The sequence below is a fragment of the Aquarana catesbeiana genome, linkage group LG04, assembly GCF_042186555.1.
Source record: "Aquarana catesbeiana isolate 2022-GZ linkage group LG04, ASM4218655v1, whole genome shotgun sequence".
NCBI lineage: Eukaryota > Metazoa > Chordata > Amphibia > Anura > Ranidae > Aquarana > Aquarana catesbeiana.
In genome coordinates this window covers 380,778,586-380,799,218 of record NC_133327.1, presented here as the reverse complement: position 1 = coordinate 380,799,218, position 20,633 = coordinate 380,778,586, and the positions used below count along the sequence as shown (strand labels likewise).

At 44.2% G+C, this 20,633-nt stretch overlaps 1 protein-coding gene across 2 annotated transcripts in view; it reads right to left on the bottom strand.

Moving 5' to 3' along the window:
- DSE (dermatan sulfate epimerase) overlaps positions 1-20,427 on the bottom strand; it is a 103,262-nt gene extending 82,835 nt beyond the window's left edge. The window contains exon 1 of one of the 2 annotated variants that reach the window (XM_073627120.1): positions 20,124-20,427. The gene's annotated coding sequence lies outside the window, so the exon portion shown is untranslated. The remainder of the gene's footprint in view (positions 1-20,123) is intronic. The other variant, XM_073627119.1, reaches the window with a different exon arrangement.
- Positions 20,428-20,633: the final 206 nt, after the last annotated feature.

Below are 20,633 nucleotides of genomic sequence, written 5' to 3'. Positions count from 1 at the left end.
AGTGTCGCGTAGTGTCAGATTTGTCCACCGCAATCCCGCTAAAAATCGCAGATCACTGCCATTACCAGTAAGAACAATTAAAAAAAGGGTTTTTTTTCAAAATTGTCGGGCTTTTCGGTTTTATAGCGCAAAAAATAAAAACTGCAGAGGTGATCAAATACCACCAAAAGAAAGCTCTATTTGTGGGAAAAAAAAGGACATCAGTTTTATTTAGGTACAAAGTCGCACGACCGCGCAATTGTCAGTTAAAATAACGCAGTGCCATATTGCAAAAAATGGACTGGTCAAGAAGGAAGGGGGTAAATCTTCTGGGGCTGAAGTGGTTAAACATTCCACATTCAGTGAAAGTTTGTGTACTTCAGTTTACAGTACATGAACTTTCACTAAGACCCCTTTCACACTGAGGTGTTTTTCAGGCGCTTTTGGGCTAAAAATAGCACCTGTAAAGCTCCTGAAAAACGCCTCCCCTGCAGTCCCAGTGTGAAAGCCAGAGTGCATAAACACAGGGACACTGCGGTGACAGGACGTTAAAAAAAGTCCTGCAAGCAGCATCATTGGAGCAGTGAAGGAGCGGTATTATACAGCTCTCCTCCACCGTTTCTGCCCATTGAAATGAATGGGCACTGCTGCGGAAGCGCCTGCAAAGCGCTGCACGGGCACACTTAACCCTTTATTTAGCCGTTAGCGGAGGATATAAGCGTTCGCTAGTGGCCAAAGAGCACCGCTAAAAATGACGGAAAAGCGCCGCTAAAACTACGTTTTACCGTCAACGCCCACCTGCTCCAGTGTGAAAGTGCCTTTAACCACTTAAGGACCAGCCTCATTTTGGATTTTAGGTGTTTACATGTTTAAAACTGTTTTTTTTTTATAGAAAATTACTTAGAACCCCGAAACATTATAAATTGTTTTTTTTCTAACACCCTAGAGAATAAAATGGCAGTCAATGCAATACTTTTTTTTGCAACATATTTGCTCAGCGGTCTTATAAGTGCACTTTTTTGGAAAAAATTCACTTTTTTTGAATAAAAAAAATAAGACAACAGTAAAGTTAGCCCAATTTTTTTTTATATTGTGAAATATAATGTTACGCCAAGTAAATTGATACCCAACATGTCACGCTTCAAAATTGCGCCCGCTCGTGGATTGGCGTCAAACTTTTACCCTCAAAAATCTCCATAGGCCACTTTTTAAAAAATTCTACAGATTGCATGTTTTGCGTTACAGAGGAGGTCTAGGGCTGGAATTATTGCTCTCGCTCTACCGATCGCGGCAATACCTCACATGTGTGGTTACTGGTTTGACCACCGTTTTCATATGCAGGCGCTACTCACGTATGCGTTTGCTTCTGCACGCGAGCTCGTTGGGACGGGGGGGGGGTTTAAAAATTTTTTTTTAATTTTTATTATTTATTTTACATGATTTTATTTATTTTTACATTGTTTAAAAAAAAAAAAAATATGTCACTTGTATTCCTATTGCAAGGAATGTAAACATCCCTTGTAATAGAAAAAAGCATGACAGAACCTCTTAAATATGAGATCTGGGGTCAAAAAGACCTCAATAAAAAAAAAAATAAAGTCATTTAAAAAAAATTACATTGAAAAAAATGTGCCTTTAAGAGGCGTGGGCGGAAGTGACGTTTTGATGTCGCTTCCGCCCAGCAGTGTCATGGAGACGAGTGGGCGCCATCTTAGCCTCACTCGTCTTCAGGCACAGAAGGGAGACGGACGTGATCGCCTCCGCCACTACCGACGGCTCCAGTAAGCGGCAGAGGGCACCGGATCGCGGCAGGAGGGGGGCCCCTCTCCCGCCACCGATAAAAGTGATCTTGCGGCGAATTTGCCGCAGAGACCACTTTTATCTGAAAACGACCGCCGCGCGAAAACGGGGATACCAGGGTTATGGCAGCTAGCTGCTGCCATAACAACGATATCCGCCGCCAAAGTTTGGACGTACATCGGCGTGCGGCGGTCGGCAAGTGGTTAATGTGAATTCTTTAATTCGTTTATAGCACGGATCACTTTATTGCAATAAGATCTGTATATTTATTCAATCCATATTTATATTTGATTGGTAGCTTGTCACACGCACATGATTACAAAAGTAATAGCAATTGATTTATTTTACTTGCTGCTGTTCTGGCTGCCTGGGGGGTTCCTGTTGTTGTCCTCCCTCTCTCTCTCCTCCTCCTTCACAGACAGACCCTGCCCCGGGCCGAGGAGAAGATTCAAAGGAAGGACGCTGCGCAGAGGAGGGTAGGCGGAGCGCGGTCTGGCCAGTCACCGTTTTATTGGGGCGCCAGTTTCTCCCCCACCCGGCCAAGTGTGCTACACTAATGCCTGCTATGACATTAGGAAGTGCCGCGCTGTAGCAAGCCGGGGGCCGGGCGCTGTACTCGTGCGGGAGATGGCCGTGGGAGCCAGGACTCGGGGGGACGGATGGGGGGGTTTGTGCGGAGGGGGGGGGGCGGCTTTTTTTCTGCCCCCTGCAAAGTGCCGCCCTAGGCCTGGGCCTTGTCATCCTAGGCCAAAATACAGCACTATACTTACCCCTTGAGATATTGGTCGGTGGACCTGGACCCTACCTGGAGGGTATACCTATATGGGACATGCATTGTTGACCATCTGTTAGTTCAGTGGTCCACACTTGCATCGAAATTTTCTCACGTGGAATTTCTGGCTGCTGGGACTGTTAGTCCACCTTCTGCTCTTCTTTTGGATTTATATGGACTTTTTTCACATTTGTTATGTTTTATTGAGCCCTGATATGCGCTGCACTCCTCTGTATATTATTACCTTTTGGATTATGTGAAAGATCTTTTAGTGTTCAGCTGCATTTTATTGCTTATCTATACTTTTTTGCGCTGACTGTATTTACTTACATTCACATCTAGCGTTTTGGAATCTTGAACAGAATTACTGCGATTCTGCCCGTGATCCCAAATCTCACTGCAATAGTGGCAAAACACATAATGCGTGTTCAGGTGCCAATCATTGTCGAAGGCACCTAAGCGCGGTGCTGTTTTGCAGCGATTGTAAAGTGATAAATTGCGCTGCAATCACAGCAAAATGCATTACGAGAAGCCAGTCACCAAAAATAAGCTCCTGCGATGCAGTTCCCTGCAATTGCAGCACAATTTATTGCACAACAATCCTGGCAAAACCGCACAGCATTTAGGTGCCACTGAAATTGAATGGCACCCGAACATACATGGTGCATGTTGAAGCTGGATGGTTTCATATGCACAGCTGCACCAGATTCGGTGTGCACCACTTTTAGCAAATCCCCCCCCCCCCCCCAATAGGTCTCCTTTGCATTAAAGTGTCTTATCTGCCTGTTCTCATTCTACACTGAGCTGCCTTGCCACTGTAAACCACTATTACATTCCTTCCTAGGTGCTGCATGCTTGAAGCCAAAATTAATGGTCAGCTATGGAACCTGGAAAGTGACATCCCACTTCATGGACTTGGAAGGGGGTTTTTCAATGGGTGGACCTTCCATCCACCAGGAGTTGCCTGCTTCTGGAGGACACACAACCACCACATCTGAGCTCTGACAGGTGGCACCATTGGCTTGGAGAGAATGTCAGAAGTTGCCTGCCTCTGCAATTATTTTAGTGCAGCCAGGATCTGACTGCTGGGATGCTCTCTTTACGACAGATGCCCCCAGCCTAAATCTGGTCGGTACAGCCATTTATAGGCTTTACCAGGGCTTCGTGACACAGAGGTAAGAAGATAGTTGTCATCCGTAACAGAAGGTGGCTGAACAAGGACATTCATGGCAACATTGGGCAGCACAGTGGTGTAGTGGGTAGCACTCTTGCCTAGCAGTAAGAAGGGTTGCTGGTTCGAATCCCGACCATGACACTACCTGCCTGGAGTTTGCATGTTCTCCCTGTGTCTGCGTGGGTTTCCTCCGGGTACTCCGGTTTCCTCCCACACTCCAAAGACATGCTGGTAGGTTAATTGGATCCTGTCTAAATTGGCCCTAGTATAGGTATGAACGTGAGTTAGGGACCTTAGATTGTAAGCTCCTTGAGGGTATAGGGACTGATGTGAATGTATAATATATATGTAAAGTGCTGCGTAAATTGACGGCGCTATATAAGTACCTGAAATAAATAAATAAATAAACATCATCAGGTATTGTATTAAAAAAAGCTACAGACTTAAAAATGTAGAAATTACATCAGCACGTTAATGCTTAAACACGATTTATGCTATTGGGTTTACATCTACTTTAAAATTTGAACAGACTAAAGTCCGCATAGTCCTAGAAAAATAATATAGTAGTAGCAATAATACGAACATGCAGCTCAACCCTGACTGGTAAAATTATACATGTCAGTCCAAAATGATGATATTACACATGCCTTGGCTTATATTGCCCTATCAGCATCCTAGACTAAGTGGAAGGAAAGAGAAATGGTAAGATGATGTTGGAAGACATGGTGAATCCCTTTCACTCTGTCAGTATTTAAAGTGGAACTTCACCCAAAAGGGGAAGTTCTGCTCCCCCCCCCCCCGCCACGCCACAGGTCCCAGAAAGCTGTGTGACCATTCACAAAGTGCAGCACGGCTCACAGATGTGCAGTTGTGGCTTTCAAACCACAAGAAATCACAGCTGGCTACCCACAGTTCAGATACTGGCACCAGGACCTGAAGATCGGTGAAATAAAAAATGGTTGAGGATGGTGCTGGATCCCTGTACAGGCAAGTATCCATTTATTAAAAGTTAGCAGCTACAGTTTTTGTAGCTGCTAATTTTTAATTTTTAAAGAAATAACTGAAGCTCTTTAAAGTGGTTCTAAAGTAAAGTTTACTTATCTTAATGCATTCTACTGCATTATGGTAAAAAAACCTTCCACAGTGTGTTCCTGTCCTCCCCCTCACTAATACTGACCTGACTCCTGTATAGATTGAGAGGTGGCTCAACACACTGCAGGTCTTCTATCCCTCTTTTCCTGGTCTCACAGGCTTTGCTGAGAGAAGCGGAAGCCATTAACTCCCGCTGCTGTCAGTCAAATCCAGTGAGCAGAGAGTGGGGGGAAGAGCAGCACTGTGTGTGTCGAAGGACACACACAGCCCAGCTTGGGAGCATGTCTGCAGACACAGAAGAGGAGGAACTAAGATTACGGGTAGAGGGACCCCAGGTAAGGGCAGCTCTGTGCAATACCCCTGCACAGAGCAGACAAGTATAAACCTGTTTATTATTTTAATAATAATGATAAAAAAAAACTCTATACTTTAAAAATGTATCCTTTTACTCTCTCCCTATCAAAGTCTGAGCATTAAAAAAAAAAAAATATCCATTAATATTTTTTTTTTGTAGTTTTTATAGCTAAGAAAGTGAGAGCAAGAAGAGGTATAGACAAGGTCCTCCAATATCCACACCTCCCCTTAGCATAGGATAGTAATATCAGCCAGAGTAGGAGCTGTATCATGATTTTCAATGGCTCCATATTATCTTAATATTAAAAGATAAGTACCTTACAATTTAAAGTGATATGTTATACTTACCTGCTCTGTGCAATGGTTTTGCACATAGCGGCCCTGAGCCTCCTCTCCTGGCTCCTCTTCGGTGAGTGCCCCCATAGGAAGCAGCTTGCTATTGGGGCACTTATGCATGCTCGATCTCGAGCCGCGATGACTGCGTCTATAGACAGCATGGCTATTTCACCCCCCCCCCAAATCGCTAATCATATGATTAACAGCCTCTGTGTCCTATAAGGAGAGAAAAAAAAAAAAACAGAGCCTCTGCTCTTGGACACAACGCTGGATCGAGATCAGGCTTAGGTATACAGGGGGGGGGGGGCTGGGGGATACTGATCTCAGATTTTTTTTTTTACTTTCATACAGAGAAAAGGGGACTGGGGGGGGGGGGGTACTGGTCTCAACAGGTTTTTTTTATTATCTTAATGCAGAGAAGGGGGGCAGATACTGATCTCCGAGCACTCGAAGAAAAAAAAAAAAAGAAAAAAGACTGACTGATGTCTGACGGACATGCAGCAGTAGACTTGTTATAAATGTTAATTTCCAGAACATTGGTCCAATTTTCTAATGGTTAAAAGGAGAAGTCCAGCTTGAGCTCATTCGGCTGGGCTTCTCCTATGGGTTACAGGAGTGCATCTCGTTTTGCACTAATGTAACCAGTTTTCAGCAGAGAGCGGACTGAAGTCCACTCTCCGCTGATGTCACACAGATCAGTCCAGGCACCGCGTCATCCCGACTCTGGAAGTCTGGATCCGCCAGGTGCCTGGACTGATGGCCGTCTAAGCCTCTCAGCAAGCCACTGAGAGGCTGAGACAGCCACACTCCACCCTTCCACAGCTCAGTGCTACACTGAGCGTGGAGGAGCAGAGCAGGAGAGCTGCCGATTGACAGTCAGCAGCTCTCTGCTTGGGGAGCTGTGAGAAGCGAGCCATCGGCAATGTTCGATGGCTTGGTTCTCAATGTAGAGTTGCCGGGGGACAGCTGCAGCATCGGACCGATGCTGCATCCACCTAGGTAAGTATAATGGGGAAAAAACAAAAAAACAAACCCATACTTCTTTACTGGGGTCAAATCAACTTTCAACAATAGTTAAGGAAAATACAAAGGATGGACACATTTTCTTGAATAACCAAACAAATTTCTAACTTTGAATGCACTTTTCATTCAGGAAAAAAAAAAATAATCAAAAAACGTATTGTAATGAAACCTGTTGAATAAATCTGGGATTCCATTCAAATTACAGGTCTGGAGCAAATTTAAAAGGCTTTCAAATGAGTTTAGTTGATTCAATGATGACGAGAAAGAATGTTCTGATAAGTTTCCTATGAACATTTGAAAGAAAATGAAAACCTTGCATGTCTGGCATAAAGCAGAACTGAAATTCCACTGTAAGCAACAGCAAGCAGGCTTTTATTGCAGAAGAGATATGCACGGTCTGTTCTGCAATAAAGTGCCCCTACCTGCCTGCTGTCTTCTTCGGCGCTTTAAACTGAGCTGCGCATGAGCAGCTCAGCTTACAGTGCTGGGCCGGTCTGTGTGTGTCTGGAGAACTAGCTCCTTCATACGCGCAGGAGTGATGTAATCCCCTGCAGAAACAGCGTTTTTTTTTTTTTTTTTTTTTTTTTTAGGACTGTATACAGTCTAAAAAAACTGTAAAAAAAAAAAAACACAAAACGCGGAAAAAACGCTGTAAAAACACGGCAAGCACCACAAAAAACACTGCAGAAACGCTCAAAAGCAACATGCATAGATGTGAATCAAGCCTTAGACAGGTTGATTTGGTTGTCTGCAAGTTGGTCGGTAAGTAAGCTTGGTCTTTTTCCCCTTGGATTTATCTTTGGCCTTGTATTTATCAGCCAGTGAAGAAACTTGAAGACCAGCGCTTAGAACAGTGGTTCTCAACCCCCTTGGGGGTCGAATGACCATTTGCCAGGGGTCACCAAATCCTGGGCTGTTCCTGAAGCCTGCACCGCTCTCCCAGGCTTTTCGCAGCCGCCCATTCAGTTCACGGCATGGCTGGGGGGTGGAGACTGGAGGTCAGCTGACTGGTGAGAAATGTGAAGTGGGAGGGGCTGGAGGAGACCCTATCTCCTGATTTCGGCATAGGTGTCACTGCTGCGAGACACCAAAAAGTCAGAGACACAGTGAGTAACACCTGTGATCACATTTGTCATTAAAAGTCCGCACTATATTTCTCAGGAGAGCAGGTGACCTTGATCAAGAGCACCTAAATTCAGAACTCCCCCCAGCACTGCCACTGATCCCCCCCCCCACCAGCACTGCCACTGATCCCATCCCCCCACCAGCAATGCCACTGATCCCAACACCCTGCCAGCACTGTCACTGATCCCATCCCCCGCATCAGCACTGCCACTCATCCCAACTCCCTGCCAGCACTGCCACTGATCCCATCCCCCCACCAGCACTGCCACTCATCCCAACTCCCCGCCAGCACTGCCACTCATCCTATTCCCCCCACCAAGGAGTAAGAGAAGGAATAAAAATAGAGGATACATGGAAGGAAGAGGAAAAGAGGGGGAGGAACAAAGAAAAAGGGAGAGAAAGGAATAAGAGAAAGAACAAGAAAGATGGCTAGAGAGGGATGGGGGGAAAAAAACAGGAAATTACAATAGAGAGATAAAAGGCAAAAAAAGGAGAACAAAGAGTGGTACATCCTAAACTGTACCATAAGGGGTTTTAATACTGTACGAGTGGAAGGGACTCAGGGAGCGCTAAATGTCCGTGGGTTAGGGGTGCAAATTACTTGTCTTGCCTTGGGTGCTGACAACCCACGCTACTAAAATTATTTTTCTGTTAGGGGTCCCCACAACTTGGAAAATGTTATCAAGGGGTCATGACACTGGCTTAGAAGATGCCGGTGCCAGTGAGCGATCATTGCAGAGATAGGTATTTACCCTTTAGTTCCGCTTTAAGAGCCTGTCCGTTTGTCATTTTTAGGGCTCATTTAGACACGCAAAGAAATTTGAGCTCCCATTAATGCACCGAATGCGTAAGGACGCGTTAATGACGTTTTGATGCGTGTCACATTAAAAACGCTTGCCAGGTGCCCCCTCTGTATTCTCATCTCACTAGTAACGCTTTCTAAAAACACCTCAAACACACTGTAAATGCCAAATTCCACATCAATGGAAGCGTTTGGGGAGCGACAAAGCCTGGCAAACGACATATGTCAGGTCAATTTTGATGTGACAGCACTAATGAAACCATGAGCGCTGCAATGCATTCAATTTTGACAGGCATTCATGGAACGTCAAAAAAATGCCTGCTTTGAGATGTGCTTGGGTGTCCTATGAACTAATTTCAATCTGAACATCAAATTAGATTTTTACTCCAATCAGTTGCAGGCTGGGTCATTCCCAGTAAACAAAGGGGCAGGATGCTGGTGAGGTCATTGGCCTTATATGGGCAAACACCCATTTAGCTAATGACACTGACCTCACCAACATCCTGACCCTTTGCTTACGGTGTCCATATGAAAGAGCACTGAAGACACTAGAAGACGGTCTCATTGTTTATGTGTGCTGCAGAGCCAGAAATAATCTGGCCCACTGCCAGTTAAGGCAGATCTCCACCTAAACCCCCCCCCCCCCCGTTTTACCCCTGCTTACTGTGAGGTGGGATCTGCACATTTTAGGTATTCACCCCTGCATTGACCTGCTGAGATCCTCTCGTGCCCTGCCACTGCTTGGTCACGCCCACCATATTGTTTGACATCATGAGGCCAGGCAGCTGTTCCGGGTTCAGCAGGCAAGCTTCCTATAATGCGCCACTAGGCCTGCCCTCCTCCTCCTCTTTAAATGAAACCATAAGACCCCCTGGGATATGTGGTGTACATATACAAACTTGCTAAACAAAAGGGCCAGTTTGCTGTCTTTCAGATTGAAGGGGGGGCAAACAGTGGCCATTGGGAGTAAACAATGCCTCATCTTTGGAATCAGTGAGATGAATTTTGCCCCATCGATGGTGTCATTGGCAGGAATTGTGCCCAGTCATTGGGAGGAACTGTGCCACATTGGTGTCATTGGGCCCCATTTTTTCATGTCATTGGGAGGAACTGTGCCATCCCCCTAACTGGCGGGGGAGGTGAAAGTTTGGAACTGCCACCTGGAGTGGTTTATCTTCTATGTGCCTTATTGTTGTGGTAATCGTGCCCAATGGGAGAAAATGTGCCCCTTCTTTGAGATCAATAGATGAAACAGTGCCGAATAAAAGCAAGCGAAGTGCTGCACCTGGCCCCCCAGGCAGGAATTTGGAGACTTGGCCTAGGCGAATGAGGTGTATACAGCAAGCGACAACACAGCGGGCTGAATGAAAAAAAACCTGAGAGATTGCCGTACCAACACAAGCAATGTTGCTGCAGCGATCTCCCCGCTGGGCTACTGTGTTCTACAGGGGGACTCCCCCCAACAGAACACACTGATCAGCGCTGCTCTTTGTTGTACTTACCAATGAGCTCCTGGAATGGAACTCATTCATAAGTAGGGGACTTACTGTACAGGGAGCGGAGGAAGGGTGGGCAGAAGACACTTTCGATTTTAGACTGAAGATCCGCTTTAACCACTTGCCGACCATGCTAGAGCAAAATGATAGCCAGTTATGGGAGGGTGTGAAATGATGTCCTCCCATGATCACGTCCCTGCAGCACGCTCTGAGATCGCTATGTCCTCTGGACACACCTGACCACAGATCAAGGTAAAGAGCCAATTTAGCATGATCAGCTGTGTCCAATCACAGTTGATCACAATGTAAACACACTTGCCAGTTATCAGCATTCCTTTCCTCAGGTTGTCACAGTGTGAGGAAAGGAGATAGCTGATAACTGGCTAGTGTGAAAAGAGACATCTGCACTGATAATCAGGGCACTGATCATTAGTATCCTGATTATTATTATATGCACCAAACATTCAGCCACTGAAAAATATCGGTCAAATATGGTGTTATCAGCATTTTGCCAATAAGAAAAAAAGGTGCAGATAATGATGCAGAAAACGCATGCAATCTTGCCGTGATTTTGCATCGATTTTACCATGCTTATGGTTAGGTTTTCATAGGTCATGTGACTCAAAAATCGCTACAAAAATGTAATGGGTGTGTTATTGATGCATTCTTGCTGTGTTTTAAATTTTTCTTTTTAACTGATAAAAAATGCAGCAAGCAGGATTTGTACACCACAACGGAAGCACAAGGGACCAGCGTGAAGACACCGGAAAGTATTCACTGCATTTCACTTTTTCCACATTTTGTAGCCTTATTCCAAAATGGATTAAAAGCATTATTTACCTCAAAATTCTACAAATACCCCATAATGACCATGTGAAAGAAGTTTGTTTAAAATCACTGCAAATTTCTAAAAATTTTATATACACTCGCATTTGCGAGTGGATTTTGAGGGCTGAGAGATTATATACCCTGTTTCCCCGAAAATAAGACCTAGCGTGATTATCGGTGATGGCTGCAATATAAGCCCTTCCCCCCAAATTAGCCCTAGTTAAAGTCCTTGTAGGTCTTATTTTGGGGGAAACAGAGTAGGGCTTATTTGGGGGGATAGGGCTTATATTGCAGCCATCACTGACAATCACGCTAGGTCTTATTTTCGGGGAAACAGGGTATATATATATATATACATATATATATATATATATATATATATATATATATATATTTTTTTTTTTTTTTTACACCACTCAAAACTGAGCTTAGGTGTATCCTGTTTCCACTGATCACACTTGAGAGGATTGGACATGATTTGGAAAAGCACACACCTGTCTTCAATTGGTCCCACAGTTAACAGTGCATGCAGTGCATGTCAGAGAACAAACCAAGCCATTAAGTTCAAAGAATTGCCTGTAGACCTCCAAGACAGGATTGTATCGAGGCACAGATCTGGGGAAGGGTGCAGAAAAATTTCTGCAGCATTGAAGGTCCCAATGAGCACAGTGGCCTTCATCATCCATAAATGAAAGAAGTTTGGAACCACCAGGACTCTTCCTATAGTGGGCTGCCCAGCCAAACTGAGCGATCGGCGGAGAAGGGCCTTAGTCAGAGGTGACCAGGAACCTGATGGTCTTGCAGAGCTCCCGTTTCTCTGTGGAGAGAGACAAACAACCATCTCTGCAGCACTCCACCAATCAGGCTTGTATGGTAGAGTGGCCAGACAGAAGCCACTCCTCAGTTTGCCAAAGGGCACCTGAAGGACTTTCAGACCATGAGAAAAAAAATTCTCTGGTCTGCTAAAACAAACCCTAAACACTTTGGCCTGAATGGCAAGCGTCGCGTTAGACACCGCTCATCACCTGGCCAATAACATCCCTACAGTGAAGCACGGTGGTAGCAGCATAATGCTGTGGGAATGTTTTTCAGCGGCAGGAACTGGGAGACTAGTCAGGATCAAGGGAAAGATAAATGCAGAAATGTACAGAGACATCCTTGATGAAAACCTGCTCCAGAATGCTCTGGACCTCAGACTGGGGCAAAGGTTCATCTTCCAACAGGACAACAACCCCAGGCATACAGCCAACAAAGCAGTGGCTATGGGACGACACTGAATGTCCTTGAGTGGCCCAACCAAAGCCCAGACTTGAACCCAATTGAACACCTCTGGGTGTTGAACATTCAACATCTCTGGAGCAATCTAAAATGGCTGTGCACTGACACTCCCCATCCAACCTGATGGAGCTTGAAATTTCCTGCAAAGAAGGGGAGAAACTGCCCAAAAATAGGTGAGCCAAGCTTGTAGCATCATACTCAAAAAGACTTGAGACTGTAATTGGTGCCAAAAGGTGCTTCAACAAAGGTATTGAGCAAAGGCTGTGAATACCTATGTACATGTGATTTTTTTTTAATTTTTAATAAATTTGCAAAGATTTCAAACAAACTTCTTTTACGTTGTCATGGGGTATGGGGTATTGTTTGTAGAATTTTGGAGGAAAATAATGAATTGAATCCATTTTGGAATAAGGCTGTAACATAACAAAATGTGGAAAAAGTGAAGCTCTGTGAATACAATAAAACCTTGTATTGTGAGCATAGTTCGTTCAAGAAACATGCTTGTAACCCAAAGCACTTGTATATCAAAGCGAATTTCCCCATGAGAAATGATGGAAACTCAAATGATTTGTTCCACAACCATTTATTCATAAGTCCTTCAGTTTATAGTCCATATAAAAAAAGATTAAAGCAATGTGATAGGTTGTGTAATCATAAAATGTCCATTCACAAATGGCAGCCTCTACAAGGGGATTAGAAGCAAAATCCAGCAGGAGCTACAGAGAATACAAGAGAGGTGCCTCTAAGTGTAGCAATATGGTTATATTTAGGCTGCTTTCACACTGGGGCAGCGGGTTCGTTAGCAGTAAAGCGAAAACTGCTAGTTTTAGTGGTGCTTTACCACTGTTTAAGCTGTGCTTTTCGGCTGCTATTAAACCTCAAGAAGGGGTTAAAAGCGCATGTGTTGTGGAGCTTCGGAAGCGATGCCCATTCATTCCAATAGGCAGGGGTGGTGTAGGAGCGCTGTATACAGTGCTCCTACACCACCCTAAAGATGCTGCTTGAAAGACTTTTTTCCCGTCCCGCAAGCGCACCGCCCCAGTGTGAAAGCACTCAGGCTTTCTCACTGGGGAGGCATGAGAGGCGCTTTACATGCACTATTTCTAGTGCTAAAACACCTGAAAGCTGCCTCAGTGTGAAATGGGTCTTCATGAAGATACATTTAGCAACTCACATGGTTGATGATTAAAAGAGGCACATCTAAGTACGCAGGCATCCGGGATAAAGCTGTCCACATAGACCGTCCGCCTCACCGCCGGCTCTCACCGATGTCAGTCTGCAATCGTGACCGGGAAGACTACCCTGCAGTAGAGCGATCTGAAAGCGAGGCTTGAACTGCTCGTTGAGTGCAGCGCGGAAGGGATGACGTCGATGGCGGTGCGGAGGACAGTCTATTTGGAAAGCTTTACCTCGGATGTCTGCATACTTAGATGTGCCTGTTTTAATCATCATCCATATGATTTGCTAAATGTTGTACCTTCATTATATGTAACCATATTGCTACACTTAGAGGCGCCTCTCTTCTCTTTTATACTCAGTTGTGACATGACGCTACTTGTATATCAAGACAAAATTTACTTAAAAATGTTGCTTGTCTTGCAAAACCCTCTCAAACCAAGGTTTTACTGTACTTTCCAGATGCACTGTACATAAAGGAATACATTTTTCTTGTGCTAAAGGTGGCAATAATGGCTGACAATAAATTAATAGTTATTTAAATTCATTAGATTAAAAAGTTGAATACAATTATATATAAAAATATATACAGTATCTCACAAAAGTGAATACACCCTTCACATTTTTGTAAATAATTTATTATATATCTTTTCATGTGACAACACTGAAGAAATGACACTTTGCTACAATGTAAAGTAGTGAGTTTACAGCTTGTTACAGTTCCCCTCAAAATAACTCAACACACAGCCATTAATGTCTAAACCGCTGGCAACAAAAGTGAGTACATCCCTTTCAGACTGAGGCAGTTTTAGGGTGTTTTAGAGCTAAAAACTGCCTCTAATGTCTCCCCAGTGTAAAAGCCTGAGTACTTTCACACTGTGGCGGTGCGCTTGTGGGATGGGAAAAAAAAAGTCCTGCAAGCAGCATCTTTGGGTGGTGCAGGAACACTGTATACAGTGCTTCTACACAGTCCCTACCCATTGAAATTAATGGGCAACACTTCTGAAGCGCCTGAAAAGCACTTTGGAAGCACCGCAACATGGGCGCTTTTAACCCTCTGTTAACCCCTTCTTGGGGGTTAAAAGTGACCCCGCTAGTGGCTGAAAAGCGCTGCTTAAACAGCGGTAAAGCGCTTCTGAAACTAGCAGCGCTTTACCACTAACGGACCACACTGCCCCAGTGTGAAAGGGGTCTAAGTGAAAATGTCCAAATTGGGCCCAAAGTCAATATTGTGTGGCCACCATTAGTTTTCCAGCACTGCCTTAACCCTTTCAGGCATTGAGTTCACCAGCGCTTCACAGGTTGCCACTGGAATCCTTTTCCACTCCTCCATGACGACATCACAGAGCTGGTGGATGTTAGAGACCTCAATAGGGTTTAGGTCTGGAGAAATGCTTGGCCAGTGCATCACTTTTACCCTCAGCTTCTTTAGCAAGGCAGTGGTCATCTTGGAGGTGTGTTTGGGGTCGTCATGTTGGAATACTGCCCTACGGTCCAGTCTCCGAAGGGAGGGGGTCATGTTCTGCTTCAGTATGCCACAGTACATGTTGGCATTCATGGTTCCCTCAATGAACTGTAGCTCCCCAGTGCCGGCAGCACTCATGCAGCCCTAGACCATGACACTCCCACCACCATGCTTAACTGTAGGCAAGACACACTTGTCTTTGTACTCCTCACCTGGTTGCCACCACACATGCTTGACACCATCTGAACCAAATAAGTTTATCTTGGTCTCATCAGACCACAGGATGTCCTTAGTCTGCTTGTCTTCAGAAAACCGCGGGCTTTCTTGTGCATCTTTAGAAGATTCTCTTGAAGTCTTCTTCTGAGACGACAGCCATGCAAACCAATTTGATGCAGTGTGCGGCGTATGGTCTGAGCACTGACAGGCTGACCCCCACCCCTTCAACCTCTGTAGCAATTCTGGCAGCACTTATACGTCTATTTCCCAAAGACAACCTCTGGATATGATGCTGAGCACGTGCACTCAACTTCTTCGGTCGACCATGGCGAGGCCTATTCTGAGTGGAACCAATCCTGTTAAACCGCTGTATGGTCTTGGCCACCGTGCTGCAGCTCAGTTTCAGGGTCTTGGCAATCTTCTTATAGCCTAGGCCAGTGATGGCGAACCTTGGCACCCCAAATGTTATTGAACTATATTTCCCATGATACTCAACTACACTGCAGAGTGCATGAGCGTCATGGGAAATGTAGTTCCAAAACATCTGGGGTGCCAAGGTTTGCCATCACTGGCTTAGGTCATCTTTATGTAGAGCAACAATTCTTTTCTTCAGATACTCAGAGAGTTCTTTGCCATGTTGAACTTCCAGTGACCTATATGAGCGGCTGAGAGCGATAACACCAAATTTAATACACCTGCTCCACATTCACAACTGAGACCTTGTAACACTAACAAGTTACATGACACCGGGGAGGGAAAATGGCTAATTGGGCCCAATTTGGACATTTTTCAGTTTGGTTAGTACTCACTCGTTGCCAGCAGTTTAGACATTAATGGCTGTGTGTTGTCACATAAAAATATTTACAAAATTGTGAGGGGTGTACTCACTTTTGTGAGATATTCAGTACCAAAATTTCCATTCAGTGCACCTCTACTTGATTATCAGTGCAGCCTTCATCAGCGCAAATCAGTGTGTAGGAGAAAAATGTACTTTTTGCTAAATTTTAACAGAAACTAAGAAAAATGTTTTTTACAAAATGTTCAGGTCTTTTTCATTTGTTTAGCAAAAAATAAAAAAATAAACAGATTTTGCTGTTCAGAGAGAGAGGAGTTCAGATGATGTGTAGTCTCAATGGAATGAGCTCCCTGTGCAGGTGAGATGTCACTCCCATCTCTAGCAATGGGACTGACAAGAGGCCTCTTTAGCGATCCTGCGGCTGGCGATTTATCTTTGGCTGGCAAGTGGCCCATCTGCCATCAGCCTAGGAAAGAAATCACCATCAAGGCAGCATCACTCATTAGGCTCAGCTCCATTCACACTTGTACGACTCCAAAGTTTGGGGTGCAAGTTTGACGCAACTTTGGATGGGTGCAACTTGATATGACTTTGGCTTTGACCAGTGATAACGGACAACTGGTGCACACAAGTTGTATTGTATAACATTCAGGCTTGATTCACACCGCAGCACGAAGTGGCTCACAGCAGGGGTCCGGTGCACCCCTGTTCACCGTTTCAGGTCCAATTTCAGCCAAATTTGTGGCTGAATTCTGACCTGAAAAATGGACCAAAAGACGCACAGGGCTCCTCTGCAATTCGCACTAAAGCCACCCCAGAGCTGTGTGAACCGGCTCCATACTGAGCCAGTCACAGTGTCCTGACATGCAAATTGGATGCAGCAAAATCCACATCCAATTTGCAGTAGTGTGAACCCAGCCTCAGGTACGACTTTGAGGGTTAACATTGAAGTCTATGGTCCTCAAGCTGCATGACCAAAAGTAGTGCACGAACTACTTCGAAGGCACAATGGTGTAGTGGTTAGCACTTTCACCTAGCAGCAAAAGGGTCACTGGTTCGAATCCTTCCCACGACACTACCTGCCTGGATAAATCTATCAATGGGTCCGCGCTTCAGACTTCTAAACACTGCTGCCCCCCTATGTAGGTAGGGAACACCTCGGTGTTACCCCAAAGAGGTTAAAATCTGAATATAGGGGATGGCGCTGTGTAAAACAAAGTGTGTGAGTGTGAGTGTTTTAAAAGTGACAAGTGCTTTGGTGCGTGATACAATCCTACTTAAATAGAAAAATAAATTAAATAAAAATAAGTGATATAAATTAAAAAATAAATTATATAAATAATAAAAATGTGAGTGGACCAAAAAATTAATATATATTTTGTAAAGTGATAAATCCTTAATAAAATTCAAGTAACTATAATCCTAATACATTAATATATTGAGCAACCACAATCCTTATTTTTCTAAATAGTAAGACATGTGTTAATCAACTGCAAAGTGACAGGTGTTAAAGTTGAGAAGGTTTAGTAGTGCACCCCACACACTACAATTATGTGAAAAAACGTTTGAAAATTAAAACCAGTCCATAAATCAAGTGTATCAAAAGTTGTGTATCAAAGATATATCAAAAATATATATATATATAAAAATATAGAAATATAAAAATGTGTATCAAAAATTATGTGAAAACATATGTAGTCCCAAATAGTTCATCTAGTGATACAATATACAGTGCAATAGCGCATTTCCCAGAAGATTCTTCTTTATCAATGGAGATCCATGCAATACTTTTAGCAATTTCCCCCCAATCTGATTGCACTCACCGGAGCTCCCTGCCCCTGCAGCGGTATGAGCGTGTGATGTCTGCCTTTAATCGCTCCGATCCCACCGATGCCAGTATCCTTCCACTTAACCCAGTGCAGATGAACCACTCGTTGAGGAGGGGAGGGGGACTCACTGTCTGCATCTGACATCACTTCCTGTCTGTACCTGGATGTCAGGTACAGACAGGAAGTGATGTCAGATGCAGACAAGAAGTTCCAGGTGAGAGTGGATGCCTGGTTTGGCTATGTGCTGCAGTAAGGGGCAGTGAGTTCCCCTCCCCTCCTCAACGAGTGGTTCATCTGCACTGGGTTAAGTGGAAGGATACTGGTACCGGTGGGATCGGAGCGATTAAAGGCAGACATCACACGCTCATACCCCTGCAGGGGCAGGGAGCTCCGGTGAGTGCAATCAGATTGGGGGGAAATTGCTAAAAGTATTGCATGGATCTCCATTGATAAAGAAGAATCTTCTGGAAAATGCGCTATTGCACTGTATATTGTATCACTAGATGAACTATTTGGGACTACATATGTTTTCACATAATTTTTGATACACATTTTTATATTTCTATATATATATATATATATATATTTGATATATCTTTGATACACACCTATTGATACACTTGATTTATGGACTGGTTTTAATTTTCAAACGGTTTTTCACATAATTGTAGTGTGTGGGGTGCACTACTAAACCTTCTCAACTTTAACACCTGTCACTTTGCAGTTGATTAACACATGTCTTACTATTTAGAAAAATAAGGATTGTGGTTGCTCAATATATTAATGTATTAGGATTATAGTTACTTGAATTTTATTAAGGATTTATATCTCTTTACAAAATATATATTAATTTTTTGGTCCACTCACATTTTTATTATTTATATAATTTATTTTTTTAATTTATATCACTTATTTTTATTTAATTTATTTTTCTATTTAAGTAGGATTGTATCACGCACCAAAGCACTTGTCACTTTTAAAACACTCACACTGACAACTTTGTTTTACACAGCGCCATCCCCTATATTCAGATTTTAACTACCTGCCTGGAGTTTGCATGTTCTCCCTGTGCCTGCGTGGGTTTCCTCCGGGTACTCCGGTTTCCTCCCATACTCCAAAGATATGCTGTTAGGTTAAAGGTGTTGTAATCCCTTGTGTTTTTTAACCTTAATGCATCCTATGCCCCCATCCTTAATGCCCCCCAGCCCCCCCCCCCCCGTTTTACTTACCTGAGCCCTGGAACTTCATCCAGCGGGGACGCGCTCTTCCTCTGCCCGGGGTTCTTGGCTCTTGATTGGATAGATTGATAGCAGTGCAGCCATTGGCTCTCGCTGCTGTCAATCAAATCCAATGACGCGGGCATCGGGGTCAAGTCATACATTCGGTGGCTATGGATGCCGAATCATGGACTCGGGAGCGAACCTGCAAGGTAACCCCCCCCCCCCCAGAGAGCGCTTCTCCTGGGGAGTTATTAGATGTGGGGAGGAGCCGCGAGGGCCGCTGAGGGACCCCAGAAGACGGTGTTCAGGGGCCTCTCTGTGCAAAATGAGCTGCACAGTGGAGGCAAGTATGACACGTTTGTTATTTTTTGTAAATAAACGAAGCTTTACAATCACTTTAATTGGATCCTGTCTAAATTGCCCGTGTATGTATTAATGGTAATTAGGGACTTTAGATTATAAGCTCCTTGAGGGCAGGGACTGATGTGAATGTACAATGTATATGTAAAGCGCTGCGTAAATTGACAGCGCTATATAAGTACCTGAAATAAATAAAAATAAGTTGCTTGAACTTTAAGTTGCGCATATATATGAATGAGTATCATTGGAAAATGACTTGTCATGCATCATTGATGTCCAAGGTTGGATGACAAGTTGCACATGTGTAAATGGACCCTTACAGTTGCAATATGTAACAAAACAAATACAGCTCTAGATACACAAAAAAAAGATGCACAAAAGACGGCCCTAGTAGAACACTACCTTCCCATAAGGAATGCATTAGGAGCCTTCCCTGCATTCATCACCCACATGGGCCCCAGGAATCTCTGCTATCACAGTGCTACAAACTTCACAACCCGTCACTCATTTTCTTCTTATTGCAACCAAATCTGATCAACAAAACCCTGTGTCTGTGAGAAGATGCTCTGCACCTTCGTGTACAGTCCCCCAGGGGGTGAAACCACAGCTTCCCCTCACCCACTAATGGAAGTGAAGAAAAAGCAACAAAAACGTAAAAAAACAAAAAAAGTGTGGAGTAAAAAAAAAAAAAAAAGTGTGTAATAAATACAAAAGCGTGGAATAAAAACAAAAGCATGGAATAAAAACAAAAGTATGGAATAAAAACAAAAGCGTGGAATAAATACAAAAAAGTATGGAGTAAAAACAAAAGTGAAGTAAAAACAAAAAAGTGTGGAGTAAAAACAAAAGCATGTAATAAATACATAAGCATGGACTAAATACAAAAGTGTGGAATAAATACAAAAAAGCGTGGAGTAAAAACAAATGTGGAGAATAAAAACAAAGTGTGGAATAAAAACAAATAAAGTGTGCAATAAAAAGAGGTAAAGTGTGGCGCCTCACCCAGGTGTGGATCCCTGTCAGCATTGGGCAGCTTGCGCTTGTATAGCGCCCGGTGCCCCCTGAGCCCAGCACTTCGCGCTCAGCATCCTCCTCGGGCTGCCCGGGCACTCCTCCCGGCTCATGCTCGGACCCTGAACTGAGGAGATGTCAGCCGCTACTCAGTCAGGAGCCGATGCTCCGACTACAAGTCCCGGCATCCCAGTGAGAGCTAAAGGGGGGGACACAAGTTCGGCAAGACACCGTCTTCCTTGAGCTGTGTTGGCAGTCAGGCCCCACCCCAAGCATGCATTAACCCCGAGAAGCCTAGGGGGGGCTAGGAAAAAGGAGAAGGGCCGTCTCTACAAGTTTGCTGTTCTGCAACGTCAGCAGGAGACGAGCTGTGTTTGTGTTCCATGAGGCAGGGGAAGTGAGGAGCACAAATCACACTGATAAACAGCATGTAAAACACCATGAGCTGCCTGAGGAGCAGACAAGCTCCATTACCATGGTACACAGAGACTGAGCAGCCTC